The following is a 21,835-nucleotide window of genomic DNA, read 5'->3' on the forward strand; positions in this document are numbered from 1 at the left end:
GACCCTGCACTTATCCTTATTGAACCTCATCAGATTTCTTTTGGCCCAATCCTCCAATTTGTCTAGGTCCTTCTGTATCCTGTCCCTGCCCTCCAGCGTATCTACCACTCCTCCCAGTTTAGTATCATCCGCAAATTTGCTGAGAGTGCAATCCACACCATCCTCCAGATCACTTATGAAGATATTGAACAAAACCGGCCCCAGGACCGACCCTTGGGGCACTCCACTTGATACCGGCTGCCAACTAGACATGGAGCCATTGATCACTACCCGTTGAGCCCGACAATCTAGCCAGCTTTCTACCCACCTTATAGTGCATATAAGGTATATAGTGCAGTATACTTGGCTTGCTCCTTGCCCCACCTAAGCTCTGCCATTGACTTTGATGGATGCTGGTTCAGGCAGGCACTCAAGGTACTACAATGTTTAGTTTACAAACAGGAGAATGGTTTAAACAAATAACTTCTCAAGGAAGTCAAACACGTGTCTATTGTATCAGCTTCCACAAACAGAATGTGGGTCTGCATGGGTACACACACACACTACACCCAACTTCGGAGACTATTCTGTCTCTGCAGTGCACTTTGCCCCTACTGTGCAAATAAAGCCTGAAGAATAAAAGCAAAATAGGAAGAGGAAAGCATACTGCACAACATTCAGGGAGCACAACACCAGCACAAGATGCTCCCTCACCCCGCACTCAAATGCTGGGAAGGGATGCCGTAGGAGGCCTTGATCACAAGTGGCAGCCTTGCTAGGCAAACAGGTATCTGCAAAGAGCAACATCAACATCAAGAGCTACTTCGCATACACACTGCACAGCAATAAGTCCTTGACAAACAGCTATTTGAAAAAACCCTCAACTAAGCCCCTTCAGAAGGGAAAAGGCTCAAAGCGGCACTTTGCTCTCTGAAAGCTGCACTGCAGGAAAGTGGGAAGAGGACATCAACGATGTCAAGTGCTTGTGGAAACGCAAGCGTGCTGTATTCGTGCAGCCTATAAAGAGGAAGCAAATGTCACAGTATCTAACAAAGAGACTGAACAATGGAGAGGATGACAACTTGTAGAGGAAACAGGTTCCTTGCAAGAAGTAACACTCCACGCTTCAGAGATCTAATCAGCAAGGGATGGGCTCTGCTGTTATTACTTGTATTATGGTAGCACTACAGGCCTCACCCCTCATTGGGGTCCTGCTGTACTAGGTGCTGTACAGACACATAGTAAGACACTGCCTACCCTGAGATGCTTGCAATCTACATGAGTAAGATGAAGGCAAGGAGAAAAAGTATTATCACACCCATTTTACAGACAGGGAAGTTGAGGCATGAAGCAATTATACAATTGCCTACAGTCACACAGGAAGTCTGTGGAAGCGCCAGATCTCTTGAATCCCAGGCCATCCTTTCACCCTGCAGAGTGCTAGACACCCTCACCTCCTGTGAAAGATTACTAGTTACGTTCCAACAAAAAACCAACATCTCAGTGGACAAAGTTATAGGAAGGGTTGAAAGCCCCAGTGAAGCCATAGCACAACTCCCATTTACTTCAATGGGGTCCAGAATTCCAAAGCAAGTATATCACATTTAAAAATGTTGTCCCTTTAAGAGAAGGTTTCACAGATACAGTACTGATGGGAATACATTTTCAACTCTTTTTAAGAGGTTCCAGGGACATGCCAAGTTGCTAATTCACAAACAGCACCTATGGAACACGAGACACACGCATAAGCAACCCATGTGGATCACAAGACTACTGTTATTTAGCAATTGGAAATCACATTCATTTCTACTGGATGTTACGTTTCTCAGCTGTACAGCCAGGAAGGGCAGCTCAGCACTGGTGGTAGCAGAGGTTAAAGGTAGTCTCATGTCCCACCTGTTCAGATCTGTTCTTTGAGGAATGGTTTGGATCAGTCACCAAAAGGCAAGTTCAAACCTTGCTAATGGGGACGCATGGCCCCCTAAAGGAATATCCATCTTCTATGCACAGCAGGAAATTTTGCTGTGGCAGTGAAAAATTAAACAGAACCTACATAATGGAACGTAATAAGGCCTAGGGTTTTGGTTTGTTTTTTTTTAAATCATTGTCAAAACACACATATGAAAAATAGCATAAGTTTTTAGAAGCAACTAGTGATTTGGGGCATCTCAATTTCCAGGCTCCCCGCACGAGACAAGTTAAAAGGGCCTCATTCGTGGCAAGTGCTGAGTACCCACACTGAAAATCTGGATCCTGTCTCAAGATGGGCACCTCAAATCACTAGTCACTTCTGAAATTTTAATTGGCTGTATTACTGAGAAGTGTCATAGAATGATTACAGGTAGACCAGCAGTTATTAATAGAAGGTCTAGAAGGTAGTGCTTCAAGTCTAATTATTTCATTACTAGTGGCGATTGTTAAGAGTCCTTCAGGGTACACACTACAAACCTGTTTATCTGTGAGTTTTAGAGATGTCAAAAATACCTTGATAAGTAAATTGTCTCAAGTAAATAGGATGAAATTCAATAAATACAAATGCAAATTACTCCACTTAGGAAGGAACACTCAGCTGCACACATCCAAAATGGGAAATGATTGCCTAGGAAGGAGTACTGCAGAAAGAGGTCTGGGGCTCATAGTGGACCACAAGCTAAATGTGAGTCAACAGTGTAACACTCTTGGAAAAAAAAAAAAGAACGTCATTCTGGGATGTATTAGCAGAAGTGTTGTAAGCAAGACACAAGAAGTAATTTTTCCGCTCTACTCCACGCCGATTAGGTCTCAACTGGAGTACTGTGTCCAGTTCTGGGCTCCACATTTCAGGAAAGATGTGGACAAACTGGAGAAAGTCCAGAGAAGAGCAACAAAAAATATTAAAGGTCTAGAAAACATGACCTATGAGGGAAGACTGAAAAAAACTGGGTTTTAGTCTGGAGAAGAGAAGACTGAGAAGAGACATAACAGTTTTCAAGTACATGAAAGGTTGCTACAAGGAGGAGGGAGAAAAATTGTTCTCCTTAACATCCGAGGATAGGACAAGAAGCAATGGGCTTACATTGCAGCAAGGGAGATTTAAGTTGGACATTAGTAGAAACTTCTTAACTGTCAGGGTGGTTAAGCACTGGAATAAATTGCCTAGGTAGGCTACAGAATCTCCATCACTGGAGATTTTTAAGAACAGGTTAGACAAACATCTGTCAGGCATGGTCTAGAAGATGAGTGGTTCTCAACCTACTTATCATTGTGGGCCGCAATGTCTTGCTAAACCCCGTGACAAACCTCTGTGTCCAGCAACCCCTGCCCAGAGGCCCCTCCAAAGAGCGGGGCCAGGAGCAGAGCCCCAAGCATGGGACCAGGATCCTGCCACGCACAGGGCTGGGCAGCCAGGACCCAGACATTTTTTTTTTTTAAAAGCACACATCTGGGCCGCATCTGTGTGCTAATTGGGCCACATGTGGCCCGCGGGTTGAGAAGCACTGGTCTAGATCATCCTGCCTTGAGTGCAGGGGGCTGGACTAAAAGACCTCTCGAGGTCCAGTCCAGTCCTATGATTCCATAAGAAGAAACCATTACAGAGTTGAAATCTTTGTGATGCACCAAATACCTACAGAATCAAAATGTTAAAGGGAAAAAGGGTGTCCAGAAAGGCTTGGGACTGACTCTTATATCTTTGCTCAGAACCCAGCACAATGGAGCTCTGGGTTTTCATTGGGACAATAGCTATATTGTAGTAGAGCCAACAGGCCAAGGTCTTATTGTGCCAGATGCTGTACAAACACAGTAAATAGTCCCAGCCCCCAGAAGCTTATCCAATCAAACTGGCCACCTGGAGCCAACACCAGAAACAGAACGGACATGGAGTCCGAGATCTCCTTCAACTCATCAAAGCCAAAGGAGAGGCATAGCATTGGCAATAGTGACTTGTTGGGAGGAAGCCTGCCCTCATGCTGCCTGTGCTAAGATTACAGATTTCAGTCTCCAGGGCTGCCGTCTTGATCCATTCATGAGCTTCAGAACCACGTGAGAATTTTTAAAAGCATGACAAAGAAACGCATCGATAGTGCTCAATAACACAACACAGAAAACGAAAACTGCTCTTCACCTATCTAGAGACTGAGAGGGTTGGTGCCGGGATAGGAAGTGGTATCTTGAAATCTGTAGACTGGAGTAGATGATAGTGAGGAGATGCAGCAATTTCCTGCAATATCTTTGGGAGATCTTGCTGTGATACGGTTAGGTATCATTGTGGGCCAGAGCCTGTATGGATTTCCCTGGGGGAGGGTGACCAGAGCCCTCCAGGAACTAAGAACAGAGCGGGGTGATTAGGCAAATTCACTCAGGTTGTAACACCTCCAGAGAAGCACCATCCACTGGAAAGGCTCACATACGCTAGGGTCAAACTAGATTCTCCAGAGACAGGACTTTTGGATAAATAGCCTAAATTTAATCTGCTTCAGGGCCTCTCTTCTGATCCAGCTAACAAGCAGAACCTTCTGCAGGGTGCCCCCCCCCATCCGTAGGGAAGGGGTGGAAGGACCAATGCCTGCCAGAGGTTGGAACTGGGGTGACAAGGATCATAGTAACCTAGTCGCAGAACCATGGACAGAACTAAGTGCTGGTCTACACTTAAAAGTTAGGTCAACACAGCAACGGTGCTCAGGGGTGTGAAAAATTCACAGTCCTGAGTGCTGTAGCTATGCCAACCTCACCCCAGATGATGCAGACCAATGGTTCTCAAACTGTGGGTCAGGACCCCAAAGTGGGTTGCGACCCTGTTTTAATGGGGTCACCAGGGCTGACAAACTGCTGGGGCCCAGGGCCAGAACCAATGTCTGAGCCCCACAGCCCAGGGCCAAAACCCAAGGCCCGCCATTCCAGGTCAAAGCCAAGGCCCGCCATTCCAGGTCAAAGCCAAGGCCCAAGGGCTTCAGCCACCTGGGGCAGAAGCCCTTGGGCTTCAGTTCTGGCCCTACCAGGCTTTGGACCACCACCCCCCCGCCATCCCCGAGGCAGCAGGGCTTGGGTAGGCTCAGGCTTCAGTCCCCGCTCCTAGAATCGTGTAGTAATTTTTGTTGTCAGAAGGGGGTCGCGGTGCAATGAAGTTTGAGAACCCCTGAAGCAGACGCAGCTAGGTCGATTCCATAGCTGCTCGGAGAGGTGGATTACCTGCAGCGATGGAAAACCCCTTTCCTTTGCAACAGGAAACATACATTACGGGCACTACAGAGACATAGCTGCAGCATCCATCATGTAGACATGTCCTTGGAACTCCCAGCTCTTAATCCCTTGCTTTAATTGCCCAAACACATTCTCTACTGAGGAAAAGGCAGACTGTTCTTCTGGAGCAACCCTGCCATGCCCCAGCAGGTCATATGCTTTCCTTCCCATTTCACTCCGCAAGCTTGCATGGCTGTAACTCTGTAGATCATTCACAGACACAAAGCAAACAGAAGAAATGTGAAGTTAGCATCTTTGCTACCACCTTCCTCAGCAACAAGTCCTTTCCTTTCCCCGAGACAAAGTTCACAGCATTCTGATAACACCTAGCAGGTGTCAGAATGGCAGCATAAAGTCAGCCGAGTCCAAGAAACATTGAAAGTCAAAGCATGTAAGTTACTTTCATTTGGCTGTCCTTGACTCTTCCTTAACAATATGGCCTATGGTGCAGCACACCTATCCTTTGCTATTTCATATCACTATGGATTGGTTGGTGTGAAGATTTCCTGTGGAGAGAAGGGTGGGAAGAGATTCCCCAATTACACATCCTACAGATACCGTGTCTTCTCTACTGAGAAGGGCAGCGGCTTCCTACACTTTGCAAAACTGCCATGAACGTTTACCATTCCAGGCACAAGTCTACTTGTTCAAAGCTCATGACGACACTGGAAAAAACTCCAGTTCATATTTTTACTTGTGAGTTGAAAGAAACATGGCAAGCAGGCTAATAAAATACTGCTGGACTGTGCTACAATATAATTCCTCTCTTTCTCACTGCATCCTCTAGCTACATATTGGCCTTATAAGCAGGTAAAGGTTGTACCAGTGTGAGAAGAGTTAGGTAATTATAGTTTGTTTACCCTCTGGTAGTGCCTAGAGGGCCCCATTATGCTGGGTGCTATACAAACAAATGAGACAGGCTAGTCTGCACTAGTAAATCCACACCTAACACTTCTGTCAACCCTCACTTTCATTTTCAAGTTGTTGCAACAGGGCTCCCAACCGACATGAAATCACATCCAGCCCTGACTCTCACAGGACTCTTGGTCTGTACAACAATGTGTTTCTGAGAGTCTACAGCTAGTATTTCCTCAACAAAACATGAAGAGCTAGGACTTCAGTGGAGTTAACTACTGTCTTTAACTGGCTTAACACGCACACACTGAAAAATTAAAGATTCCCTCTGTATATTATAGAAATAGATCTACACAGTGGCAGGAAACTCTGAATCCAGCATCTAAGACAGCTATGGCATGTTGCAGCTCAACTGATTCTCATCTACCTACCCACCAGTTTTACAGATCAGAGACTAATGTAGTTTACACCATAGCATTCCAGATGCCTTTTAACAAATTGTTGTAGTTCTGCAATGATTTAAAACAAAACCCCACACTATTATTTACTCACATATGAATCAGTTCTCAAGGAGACCAGAGGGTAAATCCTGACTAATGAATCCAATGGGAATTTTACCATTGACTTCAATGGGGTCAGGATTTCACCCCCGATTTCTTTTGGCCATGCTCAGTTTAAAGGAGGTTGTTTTTTGGCTTTCAGTGGGAAGTATCTCCATGTGCTCTGGCCTAGTGCACGTCTCATTTCATTTGTGCACACTGCAAGTCTGAGCAGGGAAGACTTGCTTCTTTTTCTTAAAAAGAAAAGGAGTACTTGTGGCACCTTAGAGACTAACCAATTTATTTGAGCATAAGCTTTCGTGAGCTACGTAGCTCACGAAAGCTTATGCTCAAATAAATTGGTTAGTCTCTAAGGTGCCACAAGTACTCCTTTTCTTTTTGCAAATACAGACTAACACAGCTGTTACTCTGAAACCTTCTTTTTCTTAAAGGAGCAAACCCAAAAGCCATTGGTCAATAGCCATCGATGAAGCCACGCTAAGCAAGACCTCACTGGGATTGCACACTGATTCCTTCGCCTAACCAACAAGCCAGACAGCATGGGTTAGAAAGCTGTGTCACATCTACAAGAGCAGCAGGTACACGCCTGCCCAGTCACTCATCTTCCTTAAATAAGGCTGCATCAGGAGACCCAGAAGCACTCCTTTTCAGGTTGAAACAAGTACAGGGAGCTGATCTGGCACCAAAGGAGCCCGAGCCAAGTGCACAGACTTGGCAAGGAGAAGACAAGTGACGTTCCTAAAGTTACCATTTAACACCAGCCCCTGCTCAGGAGCAGGTGAAGGGTGACCTACAACAGTTGTTCAGAACAAGGGAACAAACTACTAAGCCCTCTGCTAGCTAGGCCTGCTGGGGCGCTCAGGTTGCTTGCAGCGCGCTACCTGTTCCAGACTGGGTATACGTGACCTTTGAAAGAGTAAACCTATAGGAGGGTGAGTGACCTTGGGAAAAAGGAGTTCAGGCCATTTCTCTGCAAATCCCAACAGGTGAGGGGTCAAGAAAGCATCTTGATGCCCTCTAGCTCCCAGAGATCAAGGCAGGGACTGTAAGGGGAGGCTCTCTCATCTTAACCTTTTAAAGAGGCATTGCCAGCCCCTTTCATGGTCACAGGTATGCGATCCCACATAGAAGGCGCATAAATAGCAAGGTTCAGGGGGTCACTATACACACAGCCTGTTAGGGGGTGGGGGTTTCAAACCTGACACCAACCTCACCCTCTTAGAGTGAAATAAAGACAGTTAATAATACACCCTCGGTATAACAATGCCAGACTCACTGACAACCCAGCTGCCTGGGTGGGAAACTTGCACCATGCAATTAACTCTCAGCACCAGTACACCATGCAATCATGCTACCTCCTGCCCCATTTACAGTGGAAAAGCCAAACCTGCTGCAAATAGTCCAGAAAAGGAAAAGCCAAGCAACCCCCACACGGACAGAGGGGAATGGGAACAACCAGGCATCACCCATTCCCCTCCCTTTCAGTATGTATGTAAGGGAGATTGGGAACAGGGGTGCCATGGGGAAAAAGAGCTATTTAATGCCCCTTATAGGCACCATGCTGGCCAGTAAGGGCTGATCAGCTAGGGGAAAAGCTGCCAAAACCAACAGGGGACACATTAGCAACAAGCCAGAGACCCTGGAGTTCTAGGGGGCTGCACTCCCAAGAATGGGGAGACATTCAGCAGAATGGGACGGTATATCAGGGGGAGAGATCCCAAGTGGGCAGTGGGGAAGGGGTGACCCTGGGCGGGGTGGAGGGGACTGACTGGGGGGGCTGACTGGCAGCACACAGGGCAGTGGGGAAGGGGTGACCCCGGGGTGGGGGGACTGACTGGCAGCACACGGGGCAGTGGGGAAGGGGTGACCCCGGGGTGGGGGGACTGACTGGCAGCACACGGGGAAGGGGTGACCCAAGCCGGGGGGGGAGGGGCTGACTGGCCGCACACGGGGCAGCGGGGAAGGGGTGACCCCGGGGGGGGGGCGCTCCCTCTGGAGAGCTGACAGCTGCCCTCCCACGCCGGCGCCTGCCCAACACCGCTCGGCCGCTGAGCCCCCGCAGCTCCCAGCCCGGCCCACTCCCACTCCCACCCCACCATCGCCCGGAGAACGCGGCGGCGCGGCCCGGCCCGGCCCGATACTCACGATCCGTCCGGTGCTCGCCGCCCCCGGTGCAGAGCCCTCGTGCGCACCGTGCCCAGCCCCCCCCGGCCGCTCCCCGCGAGCCGCGCTGTCCCCACGTGCTGCCCGACCGGGCCCCTTGCGAACACTGAGACATTCAACCGATACACGACGGCCCGCACGCCCCGCCCCCTGCGCGAGACAGCCACAGCTCGCGAGACCTGCCCGCCGGCGAGCGCCTCTCCTGCCCCGACGCCACGGGCCGGGGAGGCAGCTGCGCATGCGCCTTTCGAACCCACCTCGCCCGCCCCAAGGGTACAGCGGAGAGGGAAGAGAGAGAGCACGTGGAGGAAGCCTAAGATCCTGCCCCCCCCGCCCCGGCCCCCTCCGCCCCCCCCAGCCCCGGATCCTGCCCCTCCGCCTTCCCCCGGCCCCGATCCTGCCCCATCGTCCCCCCCCCAGCCCCGGATCCTTCCCACTCCACCCCCCCACCCCCCAGCCCCGGATCCTGCCCCCCCCGCCCCGGCCCCCTCTTCCCCCCCCAGCCCCGGATCCTTCCCACTCCGCCCCCCCCGGCCCCGATCCTACCCCATCGTCTCCCCCTCAGCCCCGGATCCTGCCCCTCCGACCCCCCCAGCCCCGGATCCTTCCCACTCCGCCCCCCCCAGCCCCGATCCTGCCCCATCGTCTCCCCCTCAGCCCCGGATCCTGCCCCTCCGCCCCGGCCCCCTCTTCCCCCCTCCAGCCCCGCATCCTTCCCACTCCGCCCCACCCCAGCTCCGGATCCTGCCCCCTCTTCCACCCCAGCTCCGGATCCTGCCCCTCCGCCCCCCCCAGCCCCGGATCCTGCCCCCCCCGCCCCGGCCCCCTCTTCCCCCCCCAGCCCCAGATCCTGCCCCCCCCGCCCCGGCCCCCTCTTCCCCCCCCAGCCCCGGATCCTGCCCCTCCACCTTCCCCCGGCCCCGATCCTGCCCCATCGTTCCCCCCCCAGCCCCGGATCCTTCCCACTCCGCCCCCCCCCAGCCCCGATCCTGCCCCATCGTCCCCCCCTCAGCCCCGGATCCTGCCCCCTCTTCCACCCCAGCTCCAGATCCTGCCCGTCCACCTGCCCCAGCCCCTGATTCTGTCCATCAGCTCCCTCCGCCCCTCCACCGCCCCTGCTCCTGCCCCCCCCATCGCCTCTCCCCAGCCCTGATCCCCCCTGCCCCCCACTCCAGGGGTGATGGAATAATTTGTACAGTGGGGGTGCTGAGAGCCATTGAACCAAACTGTAAATCCCGGATACGCTGGAAACCAAGCCAGGGATGCAACAGCACCCTGAGTTCCATTATCTATGACCCACCCATGGCACCCAATCCTGGCCCTGTACACTGGCCCACCCCCACCCTAAACTCCCAATCCTGGCCCTGTGCACACACACACACACTCTGCATTGCTCACCCCGGGCCCCTGGGCTGAGCTCCTGAGTCTGCCTCACATATAGGCCCATTGGAGACCCAACCCGTCCCACAGCTCATGCTGCCAAGGGCAAGGCTACCTTCTATTTTTAGTGCATTAGCTGGATGACAACACCACTGTGTATCCTTGAGCTGGGAATTACACCCCCAGCTTGAAGTCTAGACACACACAGAGTGTGCGGTCTGACACTGCGGAGTTGGAGAGGTTACTGTCATTACTCACTTCACCCTATTGCATTTGACACCCTGGATAACAAGGATATTCAGGGGATATTCAAAGAAAGAAGCTCCCATCTCCTCTCCCTGGCTGGGGGGGAATGCTCCCCTGCATGTCCTCTTTTTGGCTGGTGCAGGGGCTGTTTCAATCTGCTTTCAACAACTGGGCATATGCTGCTTGTTTTAGATCTTTATGCCAGAGGCACCTCGTACTACTAGAAATTTCTGTGCAACCCCCCATGTCGCCTTCTTTAACAGCTCCTGGTATCTGAATCACTTCCTTGGAGGAGCTAAAAATGGCTCTGTTATTGTGTTTCCCTTCATGTTAATTTGTTTGTTTTTCTGTAGTCTATATTCTAACTAAATACCCTAATTCTACACAGACTGCACAACTCAATCACCTACAGCAGTCAAACAATGACTGTGCTCTTCAAACAAGCCATCACTGTCAACTCGAGGCTGTTCTACAAAACTTTCAACAAGCACTGTAAAAGTAAAAAACTTGAACAGTCAAATATGTTAGCCAACAACTACAGCCACTGAAGCTGGGCAAGTCACTTCCCCTGTCTGTACTTCAATTTCCTTAATTGTAAAAGAGGGATAGAGATCCCACTCTGAGATCTATGGATGAAAAGTGCTACATATGAATTATTATTATTGTTGTCACATGCGTTTATTTGGTAAATCTGACATTAGTAAGTTTCCATTGGTTCATATCAGTAACAAATATAAAAGAAAAAGAGTACTTGTGGCACCATAGAGACTAACAAATTTATTTGAGCATAAGCTTTTGTGAGCTACAGCTCACTTCATCGGCTGCATGCAGTGGAAAATACAGTGGGGAGATTTATATACACAGAGAACATGAAACAATGGGTGTTACCATACACACTATAACCAGAGTGATCACTTAAGGTGAGCTATTACCAGCGGGGGGGGGGGGGGGGGAGGGAGAAGGAGTGAGGAAACCTTTTGTAGTGATAATCAAGGTGGGCCATTTCCAGCAGCTGACAAGAACATGTGAGGAACACTGGGGGGGGGGGGGGGGGGGGAATAAACATGGGGAAATAGTTTTACTTTGTGTAATGACACATCCACTCCCAGTCTTTATTAAAGCCTCATTTAATGGTGTCCAGTTTGCAAATTAATTCCAATTCAGCAGTCTCTCATTGGAGTCTGTTTCTGAAGTTTTTTTGTTGAAGAATTGCCACTTTTAGGTCTGTAATCGAGTGACCAGAAAGATTGAAGTGTTCTCTAACTGGTTTTTGAATGTTATATTTCTTGACGTCTGATTTGTGTCCATTTATTCTTTTATGTAGAGACTGTCCGGTTTGGCCAAAGTACATGGCAGAGGGGCATTGCTGGCACATATCACAATGGTAGATGTGCAGGTAAACGAGCCTCTGATAGCGTGGCTGATATGATTAGGCCCTATGATGGTGTCCCCTGAATAGATATGTGGACACAGTTGGCAACGGGCTTTGTTGCAAGGATAGGTTCCTGGGTTAGTGTTTTTGTTGTATCATGTGTGGTTGTGGTGAGTATTTGCTTCAGGTTGGGAGGCTGTCTGTAAGCAGGGCCTGGCCTGTCTCCCAAGATCTGTGAGAGTGATGGGTTGTCCTTCAGGATAGGCTGTAGATCCTTGATGATGCGCTGGAGAGGTTTTAGTTGGGGGCTGAAGGTGATGGCTCGTGGCGTTCTGTTATTTTCTTTGTTGGGCCTGTCCTGTAGTAGGTGACTTCTGGGTACTCTTCTGGCTCTGTCAATCTGTTTCTTCACTTCAGCAGGTGGGTATTGTAGTTGTAAGAATGCTTGATAGAGATCTTGTAGGTTTTTCGTCTCTGTCTGAGGGGTTGGAGCAAATGTGGTTGTATCGTAGAGCTTGGCTGTAGACAATGGATCATATGATGTGGTCTGGATGAAAGCTGGAGGCATGTAGGTAGGAATAGCCGTCAGTAGGTTTCCGGTATAGGATGGTGTTTATGTGACCATCGCTTATTAGCACTGTAGTATCCAGGAAGTGGATCTCTTGTGTGGACTGGTCCAGGCTGAGGTTGATGGTGGGATGGAAATTGTTGAAATCATGGTGGAATTCCTCAAGAGCTTCTTTTCCATGGGTCCAGATGATGATGTCATCAATGTAGCACAAGTAGAGTAGGGGCATTAGGGGACGAGAGCTGAGGAAGCGTTGTTCTAAGTTGGCCATAAAAATGTTGGCATACTATGGGGCCATGCAGGTACCCATAGCAGTGCCACTGATTTGAAGGTATACATTGTCCCCAAATGTGAAATAGTTATGGGTGAGGACAAAGTCACAAAGTTCAGCCACCAGGTTTGCTGTGACATTATCGGGGATACTGTTCCTGACGGCTTGTAGTCCATCTTTGTGTGGAATGTTGGTGTAGAGGGCTTCTACATCCATAGTGGCCAGGATGGTGTTTTCAGGAAGATCACAGATGGAATGTAGTTTCCTCAGGAAGTCTGTGGTGTCTCGAAGCTAGCTGGGAGTGCTGGTAGCGTAGGGCCTGAGGAGGGAGTCTACATAGCCAGACAATCATGCTGTCAGGGTGCCAATGCCTGAGATGATTGGGCGTCCAGGATTATGGATCTTGGGTAGCAGATAGAATAACCCAGGTCAGGATTCTAGGGGTGTGTCTGTGCAGATTTGTTCTTGTGCTTTTTCAGGGAGTTTCTTGAACAGATGGTGTAGTTTCTTTTGGTAACCCTCAGTGGGATCAGAGGATAATGGCTTGTAGAAAGTGGTGTTGGAGAGCTGCCTAGCAGCCTCTTGTTCATATTCCGACCTATGCATGATGACGACAGTACCTCCTTTGTCAGCCTTTTTGATTATGATGTCAGTTGTTTCTGAGGCTGTGGATGGCATTGTGTTCTCCACAGCTGAGGTTATGGGGCAAGCGATGCTGCTCTTCCACAATTTCAGCCCGTTCATGTTGGCGGAAACAGATTGACAGAGCCAGAAGAGTACCCAGAAGTCACCTACTACAGGACAGGCCCAACAAAGAAAATAACAGAACACCACTAGCCATCACCTTCAGCCCCCAACTAAAACCTCTCCAGCGCATCATCAAGGATCTACAGCCTATCCTGAAGGATGACCCATCACTCTCACAGATCTTGGGAGACAGGCCAGGCCCTGCCTATGGACAGCCCCCCAACCTGAAGCAAATACTCACCAGCAACCACACATGACACAACAAAAACACTAACCCAGGAACCTATCCTTGCAACAAAGCCCGTTGCCAACTGTGTCCACATATCTATTCAGGGGACACCATCATAGGGCCTAATCATATCAGCCACGCTATCAGAGGCTCATTCACCTGCACATCTACCATTGTGATATGTGCCAGCAATGCCCCTCTGCCATGTACATTGGCCAAACCGGACAGTCTCTACGTAAAAGAATAAATGGAAACAAATCAGACGTCAAGAATTATAACATTCAAAAACCAGTCGGAGAACACTTCAATCTTTCTGGTCACTCGAGTACAGACCTAAAAGTGGCAATTCTTCAACAAAAAAACTTCAAAAACAGACTCCAATGAGAGACTGCTGAATTGGAATTAATTTGCAAACTGGACACCATTAAATGAGGCTTTAATAAAGACTGGGAGTGGATGTGTCGTTTCCCCATGTTTATTTCCCTGCCCCTACTGTTCCTCACACGTTGTTGTCAACTGCTGGAAATGGCCCAACCTGATTATCACTACAAAAGGTTTTTTTTCTGTGCTGCTGGTAATAGCTCACCTTACCCAATCACTCTTGTTACAGTGTGTATGAAACAATGGGTGTTACCATGTTCTCTGTGTATATAAAATCTCCCCACTGTATTTTCCACTGCATGCATCCGACGAAGTGAGCTGTAGCTACAAAAGCTGATGCTCGTATAAATTGGTTAGTCTCTAAGGTGCCACAAGTACTCCTTTTCTTTTTGCGGATATAGACTAACACGGGTGCTACTCTGAAAAGTATAAAATAGTGGCCTTTTACTCTCAGAGACTTTTTCATTGGGAGGAAAACCACCTTGGAGCTAGGAAGGCTAAATCATCCATATGCGGGGGGAAAAATTAGCGGGTGCTTAGTAGCACCCTCCGGCAGCCAGCCCCACACACACTCTACCCAGCACCTACGGCCCACCCGTAGCCCTTCCGATCATTTTCTCCCCCTCTCTCCCAGTGCCTCCTGCCTGCCCCAGAACAGCCGTTCAGGTCAGAGGAGGAGAGGGGACAGGGTGTGCTTGGGGAAGAGGTTGGGGCTTGGAAAAAGGGGTGGAGCTAGGACGGCCCTGGTGTGGAGAGGAAGTCGAGCACCCCTCAGGTAGAGAGGAAGTCAGCACCTACGGCACCATCAATAACTCCCCAAGGCGGTGGTGGATTCTTGGGCACTTAAAGTCTTTCAATCAAGACTGGATCTCTTTTTACAATACATGATGCTCTAGTTCAAACACAAGTTATGGGCTTGATGCATCAATTCCTTGGTGAGGTTCTTTGGCGTGTGCTATGCAAGAGGTCAGACTAGAATATCAGGATTTTTCAAATGCAGCCACTAGCGGCTTTTCATGAGGCCACAGCCTCCTGGGTGCTGATTTGGAGTGCGGGGACAAAGCAATAGTTCCTCCCCCAGGGCTGCCAGCAGGGTTTGGGCCCTGTCCCTCTCTGGTGGTGGGGCTTGGGCTTCAGACCTGGGGTGGTGGGCCGCAGGCTCCATCCCCTGGCCATGAGCTTTGAACCCTGACCCTGGCCCCAGGCTCACATTCCAACCCCCACCTGCTGCCTCCTCTGGCCCTGGGCTCCAGCTGTGCAGCAGTGAGCTCTGACCCCCAGCCACATGGTTTCAGACTCTTGCCATGGGGACACATGATCCGGCTCCCAGCCATGCGGCAGTGACTGCCAGCCCCAAGCTCACCTCCCCCGCCACATCGCCCCTGGTCCCCACTGCGTCCTCTGGCCCCAGTCCCCGGCTGTGCAGCTGCAGGGTTCTGGTTTCCCCTGCCCCCCCCCACACACACCCCTTTCCTGGCCCCTCAGCTGCTTCCCTACCCAGTTCCCCCTCCAGCTTGCCAGGGCTGAATAAGTCTGTTGTGAAAAGTGACAATTGTACGTTTAATATCACTTTTCAGTGCCTCCCTGCTAGCTAGCAAGTCTGCTGCTGCGAAAAGTGATATTAACAAAATACAAATATCATTTTTCACTGAAACAGACTTAGGAGCTAGCAAGTCTAAAAAAAGTAAGCACCAAAAAAAAAAAAAAAAAAAAAAGGCAAAAGACACTACAACAAAAAGGGACTAGAACATGCAAAACACATTATTTGTTTCTATTCTGTTTATGTCCAGCAAAGAATAGAGAAAACTGTACATCATTTTTATTATTGAGTCTGTGAAAAAACCCTACATAAATAAATTACAATGATTTGGACATGTCTATGTGCATATTTATTTGTTTTTCCTAAAGTTAATTAAGTATTTTAGGAAAAATTGTCAGAGCAGTCACCAGCAATTGGTGGCCGCACTCGGAGGCCACCAAAAAATTTCTTGTGAGAACGCCTGGACTAGATGACTACACTGGACCTTTATGGCCTTAAAAACTATGAATGAAGCTATTAATCCCTCTGCAGCCTAAGGCACCGACTCCACATCTTGGTTCTTCTATCTATAAAATGGAAATAACAATACCAGTAATAACAGGACCTTATGGGTTATTGTGGGGATCAATCAGCTATTTGTTAGTAAAAAGAAAAGGAGGACTTGTGGCACCTTAGAGACTAACCAATTTATTAGAGCATAAGCTTTCGTGAGCTACAGCTCACTTCCTCAGATGCAACTCTGAGCTGTAGCTCACGAAAGCTTATGCTCTAATAAATTGGTTAGTCTCTAAGGTGCCACAAGTCCTCCTTTTCTTTTTGCGAATACAGACTAACACGGCTGCTACTCTGAAACCTATTTGTTAGTGTCAGCTCTGTCACGATGGCACCAGTGACTGATCAAATGTTGCTTGCAGCAATGCTGCAGATTTACCAGCTATGTTAAATATGTTACCAGCTTAGTTGTGTCATACTCATAAGGGCTATCAAGAGGTGCAGAAAAACCAGAGCTATGTTTACACAGCAAAGCTGGACCCCTGGTTTAGACTGCCCTCTTTTAAAGGAGCATGTTGGATAAAGCCTTATAATACAGGAAGCATCCCCTCTGAGGGTCATATTTACACACTGACAAGTGCAAAGCCAGAAACTCCATGAGCAGAGGAAAAAAATGTAAAGATCTAAGTAGTTCAGAAATTTGCACAACATGTGGGTGTGATAGGGAAAGAGAATATAGGGTGAGAGCTAAGCGATCCTTGGACCAAACATACATATGAACTGTATGTTGGATTGCTGTTTATTCCTCTATTCATAAAACTGTATACGAGGCCGGGGACGAGTTTGGACTCAACCCAGTGCGTGGCCTGCATTTGAGGAGCGGGTTGGGAATGACATGTGCTCATACACCTCTCCAAATAATACAGGAAGTGGGAATGGGAACAGCAATGACCGTCACTCTTTCAGAGGCAAGCAGTTTAAGGTGCAGCCTCGCAGTCTAGTCTCCACTACTGCACACGAGCACAGGTCTGGGAGCCAGGAAGAACAGTGACGGGGGGAATGGGAGTTAATTGAGCGATGGGAATGACGGTAAAGTCAAATGGAATCATTCTATGACACAGAGGGTCAGTCTCCAGCTGGGAACGAACAGCACTGGGCTTGTCAACACGAGCATTTTTTTTCTCACGTTTCCCAGCATTGCACAAACACCGATGATGTGGAAGAACTAGTGTAAGGTGCCCACTTGGCAACCAATGGCATTTTAACTGCCATGTTCCCTCTCTACAGGCTCTGAACAGGGAGAGAGGATTTGGTAGCTAGTCCTCGCTCAGCTCCTGATGCCGACACAGCAACTGTGTCTGCTGTGAGACTTTTCCGGCTTTGCTTTCTCTGTTTCAACATTCGCTGCTACCTTGTGAGCAATGGACGGGGAAATACTTGTAGCCTGTCATTGGGCCTCTCTGCCCGATCAAAGAGATTGGCTGCAGACTTTCAAAGAAAGCTACTTAGACAACTCCCGGCTTGTTCTGGTGCCCAGAGGGAGGAAAGAAATAGGAAGGGCAGGGTGGGGCAATGTTGCAGTTGAGGGCAGAGTTTAATGGGGAGGAAAATGGGAGAGAGTGCATGGATAACACATGAGGCTCAGCAGGACTGAGTTGCCTAGAGAGAGAAATGAAACCTGAAACTTTCAGATGGAGCAGGGGAACTTCACAGCTAAAGTAGATGAGCAGTGTCAGGATCAGGTTAGACAGGCTTAGGTAGCCTGGGGCTACAGGTCTGAATTCCAGCATGGTTGCTTTATCCTGCCAAGGTAGAGAAGCATCAGTTCAGTGCATTTTTCCCGGTGTGGCTCTTTCAGCCGAGACCTGAACAACCTTGATCTTGTCTGCTGGATGTTACAGCTGCTGAAGCACTTTTTAATAAGATTAGGGGCTTGTGCTGGTATCCTGGTCAAAATGTCCACGGCCCTTCACTTCTCATGCAACAGGTTGTGTGCTGATTACCACTCTCTAGCCAAGAGGTAGCTGAATTGCAAGAAGTAATTAGGGTAAAGTACTTTAAGACAAAGAGTACCATGAAGGAGAATATGGACTCCAGATCCTAAGGACTCATGGGATACTAAACCAAGTGCCAGATTTTCAATACTATTTAGGCATCTAAAAATGCAGATAGACAAGTAGTGGGATTAACAAAATCCAGGCGGGTTAGATACCTAACTCCCACTAAGAGTTCAGCATTCTGTAAATCACACAAAGCCCCTATCTGCAGCTTTAGGCATTCAAATACCTTTAAAAATCTGGCCCAAATCTCCATTAATTAGCAACCAGGATCTCCCAACTGAGCTCCCTTACTCAAACTTAAACTGTGTTAAGCTACAGGGTTGACATAAAACATAGGGTGAAACCAGCTGTAGTTCATCACCAGGCTAGATCCCTGAATCCTTTATTCTATGTGCAAGTTATAAAGTTATATACTAACGGGTCTTTCATTCGGCACTAGACTTCCTTCCAATTGACAATTCTTTTATACCTGCAGTGTTTCTCAAATGTAGCCACCGTGGCCACATGGGGCCGCCGGGGGCTTTTCTTGCAGTCACAGCCTCCTGGGTGGTTATTGGTATGAGGGAGGGGGGAAACAGTGGCCCCTCTCTGGAGTAACAAAAGCTGGAGGAGCAGGCAGCCAGTGAGTTCCCCACCTTCCCAAGGGTGGTGGGGCTGGGCGACAGCCCTGGGGTACAGGTGGCAGGCTCCAGCCACAGGGCTTTGGGCTCTGTTTCCCATTACCTCTGGCCCCCGCTGCCTCTCCTAGTAGCCCATTGCCCCCGGGTCCCCCTGCCTCCCTACCCACCACCCCATCCAGAGCTCAGTATGTCCCAGGATTGACAGGGCTGAGTAAGTCTGCTGTGAAAAGTGATAGTTGTCTGTTTGTTAGTATCACTTTTCGCTGCAGACTTAGTAGCTAGCAAGTTTTAAAAAAAAAAAATGGGCAAAAGAAACACTAAGAAAAAAGACAAGAATGTGCAAAGCACCTTCTTTGTGTTACTATTTTGTTTAGGTCCAGTAAAGAATAGACAACTGTACATTATTTTTATTATTGAATCTGTAAAAAAAATCCTACATAAATAAATTACTATGATTTGGACATGCATATGAATTTGGTTTTCCTAAAGTATTTTAGGAAAAACTGTCAGAGCGGCCACCAAGAGCTGGTGGCCGCACTGTGAGGCCACCAAAAAATGTGTTGTGAGAAACCCTACCTTAGAGAGAATTCCTAGTCTGCCTAGCTCTTAAAGGCATAGCACCCGAGAACAAGTCCTATTCAAAGGGTGTAAGACATGTTTCGTTGTAAAGGCAATACCACATGTTAGATCTAATTCAAGATTTGGTTCTTGCGGTTTTTCACTATGCAACTATTTTTTAAGTAACATTTCTACGGCTGTAACACAGCAAACATGAATTGTGTTGGTCAGTGTCAATGAGTAGTATGGAAGATTCACAGTACTGTGTCTGAGTAGCATTGCTTGTCCTGATCACACACATATTGGGACGGTGGAAGACTACGCTCTTGTTAGGTCAGCCAGACTGAATTTATTTTGCCTGCTTGCTTAAGTGTTTTTCTATTTTTTGTTAATGTGAGTAAAAAAGGGGCAGGATTCAAAATGCATAGTTTTGTCTCAGTCCTGGTGTTTTGCCCACAGTGCCGAGAGAGGCATCGTGAGAATTCAGGCAACTGGATCACATTTCTTTAATATTTTAAGGCTACGAAACACACAATACATTTATGCTGCATATACTGGAAAATACAACAATGCTAATACTTTCCCGTTCCAGCATCTTTCATCTGAAGATCTCAGAGAGCTTTAAAAAGCATTAAGCAAACTTGACAATACTCCAGGTGTAACATCTCATGTTCTTTGAAACCTCCAGTGACGGGGATTCCCACAACCTCCCTTGGAAGCCTATTATAGTACTTAACTATCCTTATAGTTAGAAAGTTCCTAATATCTAACCTAAATCTCCCTTGTGCAGATTAAGTCAATTACTTCCTGTCCTAACTTCCGTGGACATGGAGAACAATTGATCACTGTCCTCTTTACAACAGCCCTTTGAAAACTGTTGTCAGGTTTCCCCTCAGTCTTTTCTCAAGACTAAACATGCCCCATTTTTTTAACTTTTCCTCACAGGTCAGGTTTTCTAAACCTTATATCATTGTTATTGCTCTCCTCAAATCAAATATGCTAATAAAATGAGTAACTGCATACCTGCCTGGCAAATGACATTTTTCTCACAGAACTAATACATGCCTCTGAGATCTTGCGAGAGTGAGGGAAAAGGGCCTCTGATTGCTAGTTCAATTATAGTAATGATTTACAAAGCAAGCACAGATTCCTGGGTAAAACAAGCCAGCATGGTACTAAAGAATTGGATAATCAAAAACAAACAGTGATAGATTAACTCCTGTCAGTACTCTGAGACCAATTAATTATTGATTTCACATGCCTTTGTGAAAAAGCACAGATTTCTCTATTAACATCTCAAAAAAAAAAAAAAAGCATCAGATCAATAATTTCTGGAGTTGCCTTGCAGAGCACGTGATTCCAATCTGGAGCTGACACAGTAAATGCCCTTCTTTCAGTGTGAGATTGGTTTCATCTGCCTGCAGGTACTGCTCTCTGCAGCTCTTCAGATGGGTCTGGGCAGGTCATTACTCAGAATGCTGAAGGATATCTTCTAACTTCAGCAAGGGCTCCTGTCTCAGAATACTTAATGGTACCTAGGGAATAGCCATGGCTGGAATGAGATCAGATGGGACGATTGTGTCACTTCCAACAACTGTATCTGCAGCTGGGAGGATTTTCTTTATAGCTGCACAGTTCTTTGTGTGCTGCGGTTGCAGGAGAGCCAGATCACATGGTGCTGGCTCTCCTTGTTTGAGGAAGCTAAGGAGACCATGTGGCAGACACACACGTGCTGCAGGCCAGAGAGAGGGGAAGGGAAGGTAGAGCAAAGACACAGCGTCAGACGGTGGCCCCTTTACTCACATTGGTGAGCAGTTGCTCACATGAGCAATCCCATCGACTTACTTGTATGAGTAACCGCTCAGTAGCGTGAATAAGGAGTCCACAATTTGGCCGAGATGTTAAATACACTTCACTGAAGCTGAGGTTGGCCCAGGGATGTAAGTGACATCAAATGGGGCTAGGGAGATGACCCATGAGATGAGCCGTCTGCTAAGATGCGGCACCCATGATCAAAGAGTCTGAGAACTGGTGCTTTTTAGAATATGAGAGAACCCGGGGGCAGCTGCGCTAACCCTTAGAACATATGTACTGAGCGTACCTACATGCTGCACTGGACAGCTAGCACCTGGCAGCAGGGATCACAGCTCTGTTTGCACATATTGGGCAAACAAATACTCCTGTGCAGAGCAGAGCCGGTCACAAATCTGCACCCAACACGATACTGAAAAAAGAGACAGCCTTCTGTGAACATTGCTTGCACCTTTTCCAAGGAGATCTGCTCTCAAGTCCGTTATTTATGGCTTTCCACAGGGCACTTCACATAGAACAATTCAACCTCCCTCTACAGAGGCAATAATTCCCCTCTTTGAGAGAGAGAGAGAGCGCGCGCACCACTGATGCACCAAAGCACGAGGGCCCACATTTTTCAGTGTGATCTCTAATTTGGCCATCTCCCAGGTGGCTGCTTTGCAGAGGGTTCGAGTGCCCCCCTGGGGCTTCAGATGGAGTCACAGCTGCTCAGCACCTCAGAAAAGCAACACCTAGCTGTCTCAAATCACACACTCAAAGTTAGTGGATACTTTTGAAAATGCCGC

The 21,835-nt window shown here is 48.2% G+C and overlaps 1 protein-coding gene across 1 annotated transcript in view; it reads right to left on the reverse strand.

Annotated features, from left to right (window-relative positions):
* The window catches only part of AKAP1 (A-kinase anchoring protein 1), a 42,229-nt gene extending 33,324 nt beyond the window's left edge, over positions 1-8,905 (reverse strand). Inside the window, exon 1 of the mRNA XM_084650778.1 lies at positions 8,757-8,905. The gene's annotated coding sequence lies outside the window, so the exon portion shown is untranslated. The remainder of the gene's footprint in view (positions 1-8,756) is intronic.
* Between the last annotated feature and the right edge of the window lie 12,930 nt (positions 8,906-21,835).

The sequence above is a fragment of the Lepidochelys olivacea genome (assembly GCF_965140295.1).
Source record: "Lepidochelys olivacea isolate rLepOli2 genome assembly, chromosome: 17".
Lineage (NCBI taxonomy): Eukaryota > Metazoa > Chordata > Testudines > Cheloniidae > Lepidochelys > Lepidochelys olivacea.